The sequence below is a fragment of the Monodelphis domestica genome, chromosome 3 (genome assembly GCF_027887165.1).
Source record: "Monodelphis domestica isolate mMonDom1 chromosome 3, mMonDom1.pri, whole genome shotgun sequence".
Lineage (NCBI taxonomy): Eukaryota > Metazoa > Chordata > Mammalia > Didelphimorphia > Didelphidae > Monodelphis > Monodelphis domestica.
In genome coordinates, this window is record NC_077229.1 from 107,914,146 (window position 1) to 107,931,308 (window position 17,163).

Here is a 17,163-nt window from a genome sequence, read left to right on the forward strand (position 1 = left end):
ATACACATAAATTTATAATTCTATATGCATATACATATATATATATATACAAATACATACAAGAGATTTGATTTGTCCTTGGACAATTTCTATCCGAACCCATCAAAGATATGTGACCAGATAACTAGGTAAATATTATTATTATTAATAGTAACCAATAGTTACACAGCATTTTATTATTATTAATAGTAACCAATAGTTACACAGCATTTTATTATTATTAATAGTAACCAATAGTTACACAGCATTTTATTATTATTAATAGTAACCAATAGTTACACAGCATTTTATAATGACCCTCACAGATATAGTTTATTTATTTAATTTATTAAAACCCTTACCTTCCATCTTAGAATCAATACTGTGTTTTGGTTCCAAGGCAGAAGAGTAGTAAGGGCTAGGCAATGAGGGTTAAGTGACTTGCCCAGGGTCACACAGCTAGGAAGTGTCTGATATTAGATTTGAACCCAGGACCTCCCATCTCTAGGTCTGACTCTCAATCCACTGTGCCACCCAGCTGCACCACATTTTTTAAATTTTGTTTTCACATATACAGTTTACAAAAGACTTTTCATTCCTTACTTCACTAAATCTTTCCAAGAGCCCTATGAGATAGTTATGTCAGATGTGATTATACCCATTTTACAGACAAGAAAGTTGAGAATAACTGCAGCAAAAGACTTACACAAGGCCACATAGTAATCAGAAGTAACCAGAGAAGGTAAACTTGAAGGGCTCTGCAAGATTCCTCCTTCCCCAAGTCATTCTCTCCACCTGCCTGGCTAGGATCCACCATCCACTCATCTCTAGCTTAAAAATCTACATACATAGTTCAAATTGTCTCCAGAAAGTCCCAGAAACAATGCATATGCTATCAGGGGAATGAGGTCTTAAGGGGAAAGAAGTCAGATTATTGTAGCTTCTGGCCATGACTACAGTTCCTTCAGTGAATCCAGTGTCACTCTGGAAGGCACCCAGAACTAGGGAAAGAAGAGAGGAGCAGAGAACCCTAGCATTAGAGCTAGGAACCACTCCAGAGGCCATAAAGTCCAACCCCATCATTCTAGAAGTAAGGAAATGGAGGCCAAAAGAGAGGCAGCTACTTGCCCCTTTAAAGGCATCCAGGTATCAGAGGCATGGACCATTTCCCCTCTTTACTCCTTTGATGTGCAGGACACATGTTCTTTTGCTTCCCACGTAAACAATCCACAGACCATCATCCTTCCTGGGAGCAGCACCTGGACACTCAAGCCCTCTTATTCTTTCACTAGAAAGATTGGAAACCATACACTCACTTGCTTCTCCACGAATCACAATTCGTCAATATCATTCCACCAATGGCGGGATGATCATTGTCCAGGATGCATAGCACTGACATGCTCTGGGTAGAGGTGTGACTGCGTGTCCACTTCGGGAGCCACTCAAGCAATGGCAAGACCTTAAAACAGCTTCCTCTCTGAGAACAGGAGTCTACCAGGCAGCCTGGGAGCAACCTGGGAGAGTAATTTCATCTGTCTCGGGGGCTCCTGGGGGAACAGCTTTGTCTATATTTAAAGACCTCCAGGGAGGGAGTTATTCTGCCACCTGCTAAAGAATCTAACAATCATCACTCTAGGAAGGCATTACCTAATGTCTGAGCCGTATCCTCATTCTAATGACATATGATAATTTTTTCAGAGGATCACTTGAAGGGATCTAAGAGATCTAAAGGATCTACTCCAACTTTCTCACTTTAAAAATAAGCAAACGAAGGCCCACGGTGGTTAAATGATTTGATCATGGTGACACAGGAAGTGTCAGAAGCATCATTTGAACTCAAGTATTTTGACTCGGGTAGAGGAGCCCTCTTTGATGCCCTGAACTGTCTGTCGAGAAGAACCAACAAGGGCATGAAGTGGAGAATAAATGGCAAAACCAATGTTAAAATCTAGCATAGCCCAATAAATAGAGTATCAAGCCTGGAAGCAGGAAGATCTGAATCCAAATCCAGCCTTAAAGGCTGGTTAGCTATGTGACCTTGGGCAAGTCACTTAATCCTGCTTTCCTCAACTGTAAAATGAGCTGGAGAAGGAAATGGCAAACCACTCCAGCGTCTTTGCCAACTAAAAAATGACTGAATAGCAAAACATTAAAATCATACTACCTTGGATTTGAAGACCCTTTCCATATTAGCCCTCATTCATCTTCTCTGCAGGTTTAATTACTCCATTTCCTCCCCCTTTTAATTGATTGAATTCACTAGGTGTTTTTATTTTGTTTTTATCTCTAGCTACCAGAGGGCAGGGCCATAAATATTTATTGAGTGTCTAATATGTACCAGGCACTGGGCTGGGCTCTGAGCATTTAAAAACAAAACTAAACTAAAACAACCTATGTCCTGAAAGAATTTACGTTCTAGTGAAAGGATGCAACATTTCAGAGATTAGTTAATGCAAGATAATTAGAGAAGGGAGAGGGAACTGAGAGGATCACAGGATCACAGAATTTCAGGGCTGGAATGGACCTCATTGGTCATCTGGGCCACCCCAAAACCCACTAAACAATCCTCATTATAGCCTTCCCTGCAAAGGGCCATACAATCTCTACTTGCAGACCTTTAGTGAGGGAGAATCGCCCAACAGTTCAGTTCATTTCTACACACCTCTAATTGTTAGGAAGGTTTTCCTGTATATTTTTAAAAATTATAAATATGCCTCATAAAGTTCCCCCCATTGCTAGTGGTTACACCAAATGAGGTCAACCAGAACAAATCCAATTATCATTTGTTCCATGAAACAGCAATTCAAATATTTGAAGATAGCTATCATATCCTCCCCCTCCATGGACCCTCACTAAGGGATCCTTTCTCCAAGATAACTCCCCCTCCACCCTCCAATTTCTTTAATATATCCTCATACTGCATGGACAGGAAGCCTCTCACCATCTGGTTGCCCTCCACTGGATGTCCTCCAACTTATTAATATCTTCCCTAATTATGGTGCCAAGAACTGAACACAATATTCAAGATGTGGTATGAGAAGGGCAGAATATAGCAGGATGATTACCTTCTTATTCCTGGAAGCCATGCCTCTTTTAATGCAGCCCAAAATTGAATTAACTTTTTTGACTGCCTTATCACCTTGCTGACTTATATGGAGCTTGCAGTCCACTAAAACCTCCAGATCACTTTCAGACATACTGCCATCTTACCATACCTTTCCTACCTTTGAAGTCAATTTTTATACTTGTGGAGTCAAGTTTTTAAACCCAAGGGTAAGACTTTGTATATGTGTGTATGTATATTTATATACATGCATACATATAGAATTTCATCCCAGGAGGAACTGTAGCATAGTGGCTAAGGAATTTTGCTTGAATCCAGAAAGAATCAAGTTCAAGTTATGCTTGATACATATAACCATTTCTGACTCTATTGAATAAGGAACTCTCTGATACCATCGATTACAGATTAGGTATAGATATGGATCAGTTCACAGTTTCTGAAAACGAAGTTTCCTACTCTGATGAAACCACAGGTCTGACCCCACCTCCCAAAACAATCTTATTAGATTCAATAAGGACTACCAATCTTTTTTGTATACTGACTCTATAGCAATCGTTTGTGTTAGCTATCACATTCAGCTTTGTGCTGTCTACAAATTTGACAAAGATACTACTTTTGGGAAAGCTAGATGGCATAGCAGATAAAGTGCCAGGCCTGAGTTGGGAGGTCTTGGATTCAAATCTGACCTCAGATACTTTCAAGCTGTGTGACCCTGGGCAAATCACTTACCCCATTTGCCTAGCCCTTGACCTGTCTTAGAGTTGTTACTAAGACAGAAAGTAAGGATTAAAAAAAGATGCTGTTTTTGCCTTAATCTAGGGCACTGATAAAATATTAAATAGCACAAAACACTTCTTGGACTTTGTTCCAAGTTATCATAGAACCATTAATGACTACCTTTTAAGGCTAGCCACTCAATGAGCTTCTAATTGATCTAACTGTACTATTGGCCACCCTATTTGCCTCCAAGTTTTCTACAAGAACATTTTACAAATGCTTCATTAAAATCAAGGTAAATTGCACTGATAATATTTCCTTGACCTGCTAGTTTAGTAATACTGTCCTGAAAAAAAGGAACAAGGTTAGTTTGGCATAACTTATTCCCGTAGAAGCCATGCTAACTCTGTATGGGAACTACTTTCTTCTCTAGGTGTTCACTAACGAACAAGATTCTAATAGACATAAAATGATGTCATTGATAACATATTCTAGAATTTTCCAAGGACAGAAAGTAAAGTTCATTGGTCTATAATTTGCAAACTTTATTAGTTGTCCCCCTTTTATGAAAACCGAGACAGCATCTACTCCTCTCCTGTAGTACAATACTTCTCTCATTCTTCACAGTTTGTCAAAAAGCACCATCAGTGACTCAGCGCTCTCTCACAAGACCCAAAGATGTAGCTCATCCAAAACATATGAAAAGGACAGCTAGATGCTCTCTTGTTCTCTCTTTTGTTATCTTGAGTATCAAGTCTATGCTAGTTATTTTGTTCTGTTCTTTCCATAGGTCATTTGTTTAATGGAGGAGAATATAGATTTGCTTGCTCACTGTCTTCCCCATTAGACTGTAAGCTCCTTGAAGCAGGGACTATCTTTTGCATTTTTTCTGTATCCGCAGCAATCAGCACAGTGCCACACATAATAGGCAATTGTTAACTGATTGAATGACTGGAAAAAAAAAAACATTAAGTAAGAACTGAGAAACATTGCCTTCTCCTTGTTGTCACCGTATGATGATAATGATAATAATGATGGTGGTAACAATGGTGATGACAACTGAAGGGCTGATGATGGTGATTGTGGTGCTAATGTTCATATCTATGATAATGATGAAGACTGGCCAGCTGGGTAGCATTGTGGATAGAATGCTGGGCCAGGAGTTAGGAAGTTTCATCTTTATGAGTCCAAATGTGGCTTTAGACACTTACTAGCTATGTGACCCTGTTTGCCTCAAGTTCCTCATCTGTAAAATGAGTTGGAGAAGGAAATGCAAACCACTCCAGTATCTTTTCCAAGAAAATTCCAAATGTTTACTAAGACAGAAAGTAATGGTTTAAAAAATAGATGCTATTTTTGCCTTAATCCAGGAAACTAATAAAATATTAAATAGTATAAAAATACTTCTTGGACTTCATTTCAAGCTGTCATAGAACCCTTAATGACTACCCTTTAAAGCCAGCCATTCAATGAGCTTCTAATTGATCTAACTGTACTATTGGCTAGCCTACTTGTCTCCAAGTTTTCTATAAAAAGAATAGGATATGACCAAAGTGACTGAATAGCAACAAAAAATTATGAAGGTGGTGATGATGATGGAATTGGAGACAGTGTCATTGGTGGCGCCTGAGATGGATTGATGATGTTAATATGTAAAGTGATGGTGAGGATGAGGATGGACTATGATAGGGATGATGATGGTCATGATGAGATTTGGTAAAGACGGTGATTTAATGGAGGTGTTAATAATAGAGACAAAGACAATGAAGAAAATAATATGAAGTTCAAGAGCTCAACTAAAACCCGAAGTTCTTAGAATCACAAGTTTTACCCTATCTCCCTCTACTTGGCTAATACTAGGGCACTATGAATGCTTAAGGTAAGACTGTATATTACAAACACAGTAGAGTAGCTTGACCAAAGAGACCAAGATGAGGGGGAAAAAACAAACTTTCTTTGGGGGTCTCCATCACCTAGTTCAAGTAGGCACAACTAAGGCATTAGTCACAGGATCTCAGAACTTTAAGTGACCTCAGAAAGCATCTAGTTGAGTTCCTCCCTTAGAAACCCATGAAGATGAAGATCATAAGACTGGAATCTGAAAGGATCTTAAAGTTCATGTAACCTTTACAAAGGAGACCCAAAGGGCTGACTGAATTGCCCAAGTTCGAAACATGTAGTAATTAGCAGAGCTAGGATTTGACGCAGGGTCTTGTGACTCTCAGTCTTTCTACTATCCAAGTAACCATCTAAGACTTCCAGGGTAGAAAATCACTACCTCTAAAGATATCTCATTTTTTTAGGAAAAGACATTTCATTCTATTCACAGATAGCTTTCATTCCCTCATCTTCCTTTCTATTATCTCCCATCTACTCCTACCATGGTCCTTATGGAGCAAACAAAACAAGTCTCACCCTTCTTCTACATCAGAGACCTTCAGATATTTGTCCCCCTTCTCCCACTCACCCCTCCTTCCACAAACACCAAGTCATTTATTTTTTTAGGATAAACATCCCCTGTTTCTTCCACTAATCCTCATACATCCTAGTGTAAAGATCCTTCATCCTTGGTTGTCTGCCATTTCCCCTGGATTTGTGGGGAGAGAATACCAAATTTGCCTGTAGGGGAGTATCAAAGAAACCCAGAAAAGATAAGTCTCCCCAATCACTTGGGAGGGAAGCACCTGGGTATCAATATGTAAAGGGCCAATCAAAGGGTAGCCATCAGTATATGACAACAAAAGGAGAAAAATCCAGCCTTCCAGATCAAACTCTATTATTAAGCATCACACATTGGCCTCAGTTTCTTGACCAGGAAAATGAAATCAAGGATAAGGGTGAAGAGAGTCCAGCTACCGCTATATCTGCTTAACTCCTGGTTTTTCGACTTACTTCAACTAAATTCAGTGAAAAGAATATTTATTAAATGTACAGTATGTTCAGGGCTCTATGCTTAGCTCTGAGGATACAAAACCAAACCCCTCCCCCCCCAAATACAAATAAACAGAAAAACAAGCACATTAAAACAATCCCTGCCTTCAAAGAGCTAATAATCTGGCTAGGGCAGGACCCCACATCCCATGAGATCATGCCAAATTCACTTAACATTTTGGTGCCTTAGCTTCCTGCTACAATATAAGACCCTTAAAAAGGCAAGAACTGCACCTTTTTTTTTTCATTTCTTTATCTGCAACCCAGAGCCTTGGGAGAAGTAAGAGCCTAAAAACAGTGTTTATTGATTCAATTTACTCATCAGTAAAACCAGAGGTAGGACAAGATCATAACCAAGGTCCTTTCTATAGCTCCAACATTGTGTGATTCTAAGGATCTGAATGACCTTAGATAAAAGTGAACTGGCCTTTCTGGGCCTCAATTTCCCTATATGTAAAATGAAAGGGTTAGTTTAATTTATATCTGAGGACTCCATGAGAGTAAATTTCATACTTTTGCCACAACCACCAGAAAACAGCTGCTTGGAACACATATTTAAGACCTCTTTTGCAATTTATACTAACTCTGTCCCTTTCTCCAGAGTTTTTCTTCCCAGGTAAGAAAGGCTCTCTCTAAGTGTGTGTATGGAGGAAGGATCATGGAAGGAGCCTACATCAGTGAAATGTGACAAGAGGAGAAGAGGAAAAGATGAGATATCTTCATCAAACTAGAATACTGCTGGGATTTATTTACCCAAGGAAGCTGGATAAGCTCTCTTGAGTCATTGACCCATTGACCTTTTGGCTTTCAAAGGATCCCTGAAGAATTTTTAATCCAGTTCCCTCATTTAGAGCATGAAGGGGACAAAAGAGGAAGGGAGGGGAGATTGGATGCTTATAAAAGGGGCACAACATGCCTCAGGTCTTAGCAAGTTGGCTTAAGCTCCACTGTTTTCCAAGGAAGTAAGATTCCTCATTTCTCTCCAGGTTGCATTCCAGATATCATATTATCATCCCCCAGAAACCTTTTCATCCTAAACTTACTTTAGCTCAGGAATTCACAAACTGGAGGTAATCTCTACTCCTGAGACCTCCCCCTCTGCTTGGATGGCTCCTCTCAGAAACTCCATGGAAGGAGGGTGGATTAATAAATCCCATTCCTCTCCAGACTTTCTCTACAAATGCCCCCTGGGCAGACCAGGTACCTATTTTCTTTTTTCATCCTCCTTCTGGACATGATCTTCCCTCATTAAAATGGAAGCTAGTTGAGGGCAGGGCTTGTCTTTCTGTTTGTATTTGTATTCTTAATGTTTATGTAGCACAGTGCCTGGCACACTGTAAGCCCTTAGTAAATGCTTGTTGACATACTTCATGTAGAAAAACTCATTTAGGGACAAGAATCTCATAGGAAAAAATACTCAGTGGTTCTGGAATTAGAAGACTTGAGTTCAAGTTCTTACCTTGCTGCCCATTTAGCTGTGTAACCTTGTACAAATCACTGTCTCTGTATGAGCATAAGGATCTTCATCCATACAATAAGAGACGTGGACTAGGTGATTTCAAAGCACTCTTCCATCTCTACAATTCAGTAACACTATAAGAAGTAAGGTGGGAATGAGAGCGGACAAAGAAAGATCTGTCAAGTCTCAAGGATGGGCTCCCTGAAGGCTTACTGGAAGAATAGAGGGTTAAAAAAACCCTTCTTTTCATCTATTATTCCTTTATAACTCTATTTCTCATTCTTTTTTATCATTAAAAGGACTCTTCATCTGCCCCCTTGGACCATATAAAGGCCATACTTCTTCCTCCAGGAAGCCCTCTTGGTTTAATGCCACCTACTCATTCCAAATGAAGCATGTAACTGCTGCTCCCAGCCTTGGGAAAGGTATATTGACCTGAACTAAATTTAGCTGAATATGTGTGTGAGTGAGCATTAATGTCCTCCTTGAGATTAGAGTTTAATAAAAATAATAATAATAGCTAACATTTATAAAGCACTTTAAGATTTGCAAAGCAATTTACATCAGGTATGTTACTGAAGCCTCACAACAGCCCTGTGAGCTAAGTGTAATTTTGGTTCCATTTTACAGATGAGGAAATTGAAGCTAAGAATCAGTAAATGGTTTGACTACAGTCAAATAGCTAATAAGTGTCTGAGGCAGGGTTTGAATTTAGGACTTCCCCAGGCCAAGCTTAGCACTCTAACCACTGCATTACTCTTCATGCCTCTGTTCAGGAGCAATTTGGGATCAAGGTTAGGGTCAGGGCTCAATTTGAGACTGGGGTCTGTGTTCAAAGTCAGAGTCCAGTCTGCGATAAGGTAAGAGCTCAGTCTCGATCAGGCTTACATTAGGTCAAGTCTCAGCTTTAGTAAAAGGGATCCCAGGATGATGATGTTGAATGACTGTGAGTCTAAGATACAGGCTGACATCAATTCAGTAAACAGACTACAAGTGTGAGAGTCAGGAAAACCTGGCTCAAAATCCTCCTGCCTCTGAATCCTTGGGGCCTGTGTGGCCGTTCCTGGATAAAGCATTTGATCTCTCCTGGACTCAGTTTCTTAAACTGCAGTATGGGAATAATAAAACCTGTTGTACTGGCTTCAAAAGGCTGTGCAGAAGATCCAATGAAATTATATATATATATATATATATATATATATATATATATCATCATCATTATTATTATTAAAGGCACATTCATCTGTGCATGCATGTGCTTGCATACTTACTGAGCCAGCTGTGTGTAAGACCCTCTGACCAATATCACATATACAAATGTATAAATGAAATCAAAGCATTTATTCATCCCCTAATATGTGCCCAGCTAAATGCTGGAGATACAGGGGGAAAAGTAAGATGCATGGATCTGTTCTAATGAAAGATAGAAAAGACCAATCCATCCCTTACAGATATACCCAGATGTGTTTATATTTTGTTTTATTTTTCAATGTTTGTCTTGCTTTTCTTTTTCTTTTAAATGCTTACCTTCTGTCTTAGTATCAATTCTAAAATTAGAAGAGCAGTAAGGGCTAGGCAATTAGGGTTAAGTGACTTGCCCAGGGTTACACAGCTAGGAAGGGTCTGAGACCAGCTTTGAACTCACTGCTGTGTATGTGTGTTTGCATATATATACACACCTCTGTATGTATATATCTCTGTCTATACATATATGTGTGTATATATACTTCTGTGTATAAATATACACACCTCTGTAAACATGACTATATACACATGAATGTTTAAATATTTCTACATGTACATATATACATGTGAACATTCTCATTGTCAGATATGACTGTATATGGATATTTTGTGCAAATATGTTTATGTGGGAATACCTATATTTTGTATTAGGAGCATATTTATATTTGTATATGTACATAGATAATTAAAATGTATGTAGTATGTGCCTTTATCTATATGGTTGATGGAAATTTTTTATTGACTGTCTATGTCAAAGATTTAGAGTTAGAAGGGATCTCAATGGTTATTTAGTCTACAAAGTCTCCATTTAACAGATTAATAAACTGAGGCTAGAGTTTAAATGACTTTCCTAAGGTCACAGAGACAGTGTCAGAAACAGCACTTGACCCAGGTCTGCTGGCACCAGATCCAGAACTCTTCCCCTGTGTGATGTTTATTATGTGTTTGTATGTCATTGACTGTTTTTGTGTATCTAGGAGTGAAAAAATGTCTTTATAGATCTGGGTGCCTTACAAAAAACACCTTAAGTAGGTGCCCCATAGGAGAGACACTGTATCCTTGAGCAGCCTGTTATGCTTGGGATCTTAGAGTCGAGAGGGTCCCAGTAAGGTAGAAGAGAAGAACCTTCCTGTAGCACTGGACTAGACCAAGCACAGTAGGTATGTGATGATCTTCTCTGGGGACCACAAATGTAAACTTGGCCCCTTTAACTCTCAAAGTGAAAACCCTCCCACAGACCCAGCAAGAATCTCTGCAACTTCAGTTGTAAATAGTAATAAGCCCTAGCCATCTTCTACCTGATCCTTTAAACCTAAACACCCCTTTCTGACATAGTCTTCCCTTTCTCCCTCTCCCTCTCCCTCTTTCCACTTTGGGTTCTTCTATTTGGAAGGATGAAAGGAAGCAAAAGTAGAAGCATTGGGGACCACAGAGCAAGAGAAGAGATGAGTAGAAATTGTCAGAATATGGTGAGGAGAACAAGGGGGGAAATGGGGAGGAGTTGAGTTAGTGGGTAACTAAGACAGGGAAGCAAAGAACTAGAAGGATGTCAGAGGAGGTATCAGGGATACAGAGGAAGATAACAGGAAGAGGATGGGAAGATGACCAGTACAATAGAAGGAGGAACAGAGGAAATGAAAGGGAGCAGATGTGTTAGGGTGCTCAGCTCACTTGCAGGCTATCCATCCTCTATACAAGCAAATAGTTTTACTATAGGTTTCCTCTGTAGTAGAGAGTAAAGATGACCTGCCAAGCCTCCCTACCTCTGGTATTCTGGGAAGTCCAGAAACATTCAGTCACACATAGACATACAAAACATAGACACAGGCTTCCACTGATGAGCATACACATACATATAAACATACTCACATATACATATATAGAGATATCATATGCCTTAATTAGACTGTAAATTTCAGAAAGATAGTGATGATCTTATCCCAACTTTGTAGCCCAAGTGGAGGGGCAGAGTTCTGCCCAGAGAAGTTGATGTTGGTTGAATTGCATTGAGTAAGGCTCTGTTTTCCTGATGTCAGAAAAAAGAAAGAAGACCCCTGGCACATCCTGTGCCCTCTCTGCTCCACCCCATCTTTCTCCCTTCCCCCCTTGAGCTTCTGGGATTGTCATCAACAAGAATGTCATGAGATGGACTGGCAGAAATGGGTTGCTATCTGCATCTCTGGAGGGAAACGTCCCTAAGGAAAGGACCAGAGAGACACAGGAGTAATTAAGCAAGCCCAGTCCCCTCCCTAGGCAGATACACCCAGGGAAATACAACCAGGCAATGCATTCAGTCACACACCTTATATACATGCCCCCACGTATGTATTACATGTAAGATCCCGAATATGTGCAAATGCGTGGGCGCACATTCATCAGGCACGAAAGGGAAGGCCAGGGGAAGCACTGAGGTCCTGGAGCCCATCAGTGAGGAGCTGGCGCCATCTCTCTGCAGTTGGAGAAAGCTGGGCCACCGCAGCCCAACCATAAGCGAGCAAGAGAGCAAGGGAGACCCCAAACCTGGCCAGCTTCCTCCAAGTCCCCAGGTCCCAGATTCAGTCCTAAAAGAGTCGCTGGCTCCTATCAGACTAAGCTGAATGGGAGGAGCTCTCCCCTCCAACACACACACACACACCTTCCCCAGCAAGCTCTCCAGCACTCCTGGCCATGGCCAAAGAGAGGCAGGTCCCAATCCGGATCCCCCTCTGCACCCGGGACGTGGCATGTCCTTAGACGCAGAGCTCCACCTGCCTGGACCTTCGGAGCTGTCAGATTTCCAGAAAAAGCAAATTGGGGGGGGGAGAGGAAGGGGGCACCCCAAACCCAGACTTTGGCCAGGTCTACTCCCTCTGGGTCAGGAACTCCGGAGGAGGACGCAATAATTCAGAGACCGCTGCCCAAATCCTCTAAATAAGCATTCCTCCTCCTCCGCCTTCTTCCCCTCCTCTTCCTCCTCCTCCTCCTCCTCCTCCTCCTCCTCCTCCTCCTCCTCCTCCTCCTCCTCCTCCTCCTTTTCTCCACCAGCCCGGGAGGCTGCCATGTGACGGATGCATGTCTCCGCAGCACCGCGAGGCGGAGAACTAGCTACAAGCTCTCTCGATTTGCTTTCCCCCTGAGCTAGGGCCCCGGCCCCGGAGCCACCTCCCCCGAGTTTCAGCCTCCTCCCAACTGCACAGCAGCCTGACCTGGGGAATGCTGCATGGTCTCTCTGGGGCGCAGGCATCTTTCTAGCCTCTCCCTCCCTAGGCCGGTCTAGCTCCAGCGCAACTGTCTCTGGGGTGCAGCATCTCTCTCTCTTCTGCAGCTCCTGTCCAGGCCCCGGCCGGTCCCAGTCTACAGCTCCTAGTCCCTGCCCCGGACCTGCTTCAATGCCTGGCACTCAGCTCCCAGATCTCAGCTCCTGGCTCCAGCAGGCGCACATCTCTCAGTCCCCTGGCCTAGGCCGGCTCCAGCACATCTTACCCCCGGGCGCAAGAACCTCTCCAGCATCAGTGTACCTTTGGCCAGTCCCGGCTCGCATCCCTAGACCAGTCTGTCTGGCCACAGGACCGTCCTTAGACTGCTGCTCCCAACCCCCCAGGCAGCCCTTCTCCCATCTCCCTCTCCCTTTTTTCTCAACCATCTCCAGCCCCTGGACTCCCCCCTTCCAACCCCGCCAACTCTTGGTTCCGGGCCCCTATCTCCGCCCCCACCGCCCCCGGGACGAAGAATCAACAGGTCCCAGAGCAGGAGGCTGAGAAAGGGAGGTAGAATAAGGATAGGGGTGGGGAAGGGGCGCTGAATTCTTGGGGAAGGGGTGGTCCCATATAATGCGGGCCTCTCCGGAACGTGTCTCCCTGCCTTGGCTTTTGCACCCTCCCTCCCCCGTCCCAAAGCCCCCTCCTTCTCCCTTTAGCTTCCCTGACCTTGCTCTGATATTCACAGCCGCCATCCAGGGACCCCAGGAGTCCCACTCTGAGCAGGGATAATCGTCTGGAGGGACTAGAGGGGAGGAGGAGACAGCTCCCTCGCCTGAGGGGGGATTTCTCACCCTTCTCTCCCAGATGCTGGGTTGCGAAGAACCCAGCCACTTATGATTCCGGGATGTAGCAAATTACCTGCTATCCGCACCCGCGGGGGCTCTTCAAGACCCCCCACCCCCAGCTTTCCCTTATGTCCTTAGCCATGTCAGAATAGGTCCCTTTCCTTGCCAGGAAAAAAGCATTAGACGACCTCCTCCCGCCCCAACACCACCACCCTTTCCCCCCTCTCTCCTTTCTCTTCCTTCTCCTCTATCTCCTTTGCTTTCTTTTCTTCCTTTTCCTCCATCTTTCTCCTTTTGATCCCCTTGCTCCTTCTGGGCCTCAGTTTCCTCATCTGTAAAATGAGGAGATTGGATTAGGTAATTTCTAACGTTCTTTCTAGCTCTATATCATTTGGCCCTCTTCCTCCTCCAGGACCTGGCAGAACCCATACAGCCATGGGAGAAAGGATGGCTCTGCCACCCACAGCAGAGGCGCGGGCAGGGGGATGTGTGTGTTGAAGGGGGTGGGGGGGGTGGAACAGTAAATGTCTCAGTCCAGGGTGGGGGCAGGGGATTGGACAAGGACCTCTTCTTCTCTGCTCTCCACCCCTTCATCCCTCCCACTCCCACCCCCACTCTGAAGGGAAGTGGGGGCAGGGAGGAAGGGCACACCTACCCCCTCCCAACTCCTCCACGGGAGTTCGTGGAAGAATCTATACTCTAGACTTAGAGCTCTGTGTGGAAGCTCAGGGGTTTAAAAGGGGGCCCAAGCTGATACCCCCTCCTCCAATCAGGGCCGCCTCCAAACCGAGGCTCCGGACGCTCAGGGAAACTTCGAGGCATTACAATGATAACCAGTTGGTGGGTTCCAAGGGTGCATTACCCCCGGCTTGGCCTGGCCCTGCGCAGGAAAAGCAGAGGGGCCTGAAGGAGCAGCCAGTCGTTCGGGAAGCCCCACAGTAGCCTCAAGACTTGGTCTTCAAGCCCCGCAGTGTCCGACGCGACCTCCCTCCTTGCCCTGCGGGCGACTCTCGGCTGTGGGCGCCACCCCCTTTCGTGTGTGTGTGTGTGTGTGTGTGTGTGTGTGTGTGTGTGTGTGTGTTGGAGATTGAGGGGGGGGGGTCTCTCCAGTCCTGGGCTTCTTCTCTACTTATCATCAGTACCACCAGCCCCTTGTCGCCCCCTCCGGAGTTTCCTTTCCCCACGGCTCTCGCCTCCCCTTGGTTACACATTCCTCCAGGCAGGTCAGCGGAGAGCGAGAGCCAGGGAGAGAAGGAAGGCCATCGAGAGCAAGTGAAAGAGGGGGAGGGAGAACCAAAGCTTGCTTGGCCAGACCCAGGCGACCCTCTCAGGCCCAGTTCTGGTGGAGGACAAACTGGTACTGAAGGAAGGCTGGTCAAAAGTTGGAGGTTGTTTATCCGCTCTGCCATGAAGACAAGGTGGAAAACAGAGAAACGGAGGAGGAAGGAAGGGATGGGTGTGTTGGGGGGAAAGACATCTGCGGAGTATGCTCTGTACCTGGCTTGGAAGGGAGAGAACATCTGGGGAATATGTTCCATACTTGACTGGGGGTGGAGAACATCTGGGAACTATGTTTAGTACTTGAATGGGTGGGGGGAGGAATTTAGGGGATGCATTCTCTTAGGGTTTTTAGTTAAGGGTTCTGTGTAGTGGAATGGCATGAACCTTCTGGGAGTACGTTTTGTATCAGATAAGAGCAAAACATCAGTGAAGCATCCTGGTTGGAGTCAGGGAGAGGAGGGTAGTAAGAACATCTGGACAATATGTTGTGCCTGTTTGGTGTAGGGGAAAGGGTTGTGTGAGAGGTAAATATCCCTTACCTGGCTGTGGTCTGTATCTCGTGGGGGGGGGGGGGAGGGGAATCGTTAAAAAAAACCTGGGTGCATGTTCTATGCCTGGCTCTGGGTCTGGGGGTGTGGGAATGGAGAACATCTAAGGAGCCTCAGCCTTCGTTCCGGCTACGCTAGGCTGGGCTGGGCTATGGTTCGGGAACAAGGTGACTGGCTGGATTCTAATCGCTACAAACCCAACTTCACCCTGGAAAGACTCCAGGAGGCGGCGGGTTTAGCATTGGGGGGGGGGGGGTGGAGGGATAAAGAAGGGGTGCATAAACTCTGGAGCTCAAAGCACAAACCTCGGGGGATCGTTCTGAAGCCCCAAAGTGGGAACTTAAAAAGTCAGGTTGTCCACTTATCCCTTCCATATACATACATACATATATATATGTATATATGTAATATATATATATGTATATATGCCCCGACCCCTCTTCCTAGTCCGTCCTCTCCGTCTTTTCCCAGAGAAAATGAGCAGCTTACCTTTCCCCAGTGGGGTTGGTATTCCTGGAGACTTGGGCCGGCGAGTTGCAAATCCCCCAGAGGAAGCATCCGCCAGCTGGGGCAGGAGGGAGCTGAACCCGAGAAGCACTGGAGGAGTCTGGGGAGGGCTGCTTTCGGGGCGCAGAGAGAAGCAGGATGGGGTGGGGGGGGCCACTTAGTGGCCGCCAGTCCCACGTCCCTGGGCTCCAAATCCCAAGCCACAGAGGACGTAAATCCACACACACTCTCGGACCTCGCGTCCCCCTCCCCCTCCACAAAAAAAGACAGCAGCTGGAGACTAATTGTCACCTCCCGGAGCCCCCGGAGCCGTGGACGCGCTTCAAGTCCCGCACGCGTCGCGGGACGCCCGCCGCCACCACAGCTCAGATCCAAGGAGACGAGCGCAGCCTCAGGCGGCCCGAGGGCGCCTGGCTCAGCGCAGAGCAGCGCCCGCCCGCCCAGGGAGAGCCTGAGCCCGAGCCCAGAGCCGCCGTCGCCGCCGATCTCCGCAGATTCCTGCTCTGCCGCCGCCGCCACCGCTCTCTCGCTCTCTCGCTCTCTCGCTCTCTCGCTCTCGCTCTCGCTCTCTCTCTCTCTCTCTCTCTCTCTCTCTCTCTCTCTCTCTCTCTCTCTCTCTCTCTCTCTCTCTCTCTCCTGCCGCCGCCGCCGCCGCCTCTCTCCTCTTCTCTTCGAATCTTCTCCCCCCCCTCCTCCCTTCCTGAGGGGGAGGGGAGCCCGGGGGGCGGGGCGGGGAGGAGAGAGAGGGTTTTTTCCCCCCCTCTCCCCCTTCTTCTTTGCCTTCCGAATCTCGCTCAGTGCGACTAGATCCCAAACCTCCAGCCAGAGGCTACATTAAGGATTACATCAGGGTTTATAAACCTTCCAGATCACACATTAGAAGGGGGGAAAGGGGGAGGGGGAGAAAAAAAGAGGAAAGGGAAGGAGCAAGAAGGAAGAGGAAGAAAGAGGGAAAGAAGAAAAAGAAAGGGAGAAATAGGGTGAAAGAAGGGAGAGAAGGAAGAGACGAGGGGAAGGACAGGGACAGGGAAGAGAAGGAGTGAGCAAACATGGGAAAGAGGGAAGGGAGGGGAAGAGAGAGAAAGGAGAGAAAGGGGAGGAGTGAAAGCTGGAGGGAGGGATAAAGACAGACATGAATAAAATGCCCGCACACTCGGAGCAGAGTGGGGGGGGGGAGAAGAGAGAGAGAGAAGTGGGGGGAGAGGGAGGGAGAGAGAGAGAAAGCTTTCTGTACAATCCAGTCAAGGGACAGCTGCTTAATCCTTGCCTCTCATTTCCCAGTGACATCCCAAAAAGGGGAATGAGGGTAGGTAGGGTTGAAGGAAGGACAGACAGAAGGATTAGTGGATGTAAGAAACGAGCAGTGTATTTATGGTAGGATGGGGGGGGGGGGTAGAAAGATGGATAG

General features: G+C 45.3%; 1 protein-coding gene across 7 annotated transcripts in view; it reads right to left on the reverse strand.

Annotated features, from left to right (window-relative positions):
- ADGRB1 (adhesion G protein-coupled receptor B1) overlaps positions 1-16,847 on the reverse strand; it is a 290,949-nt gene extending 274,102 nt beyond the window's left edge. For 3 of the 7 annotated variants that reach the window (XM_056820739.1, XM_056820737.1, XM_056820735.1), the window contains exon 1: positions 15,738-16,440. The gene's annotated coding sequence lies outside the window, so the exon portion shown is untranslated. Of the gene's footprint in view, positions 1-15,737 lie in introns of all 7 variants that reach the window. The other 4 variants (XM_056820734.1, XM_056820738.1, XM_056820736.1 and 1 more) reach the window with 4 other exon arrangements.
- Positions 16,848-17,163: the final 316 nt, after the last annotated feature.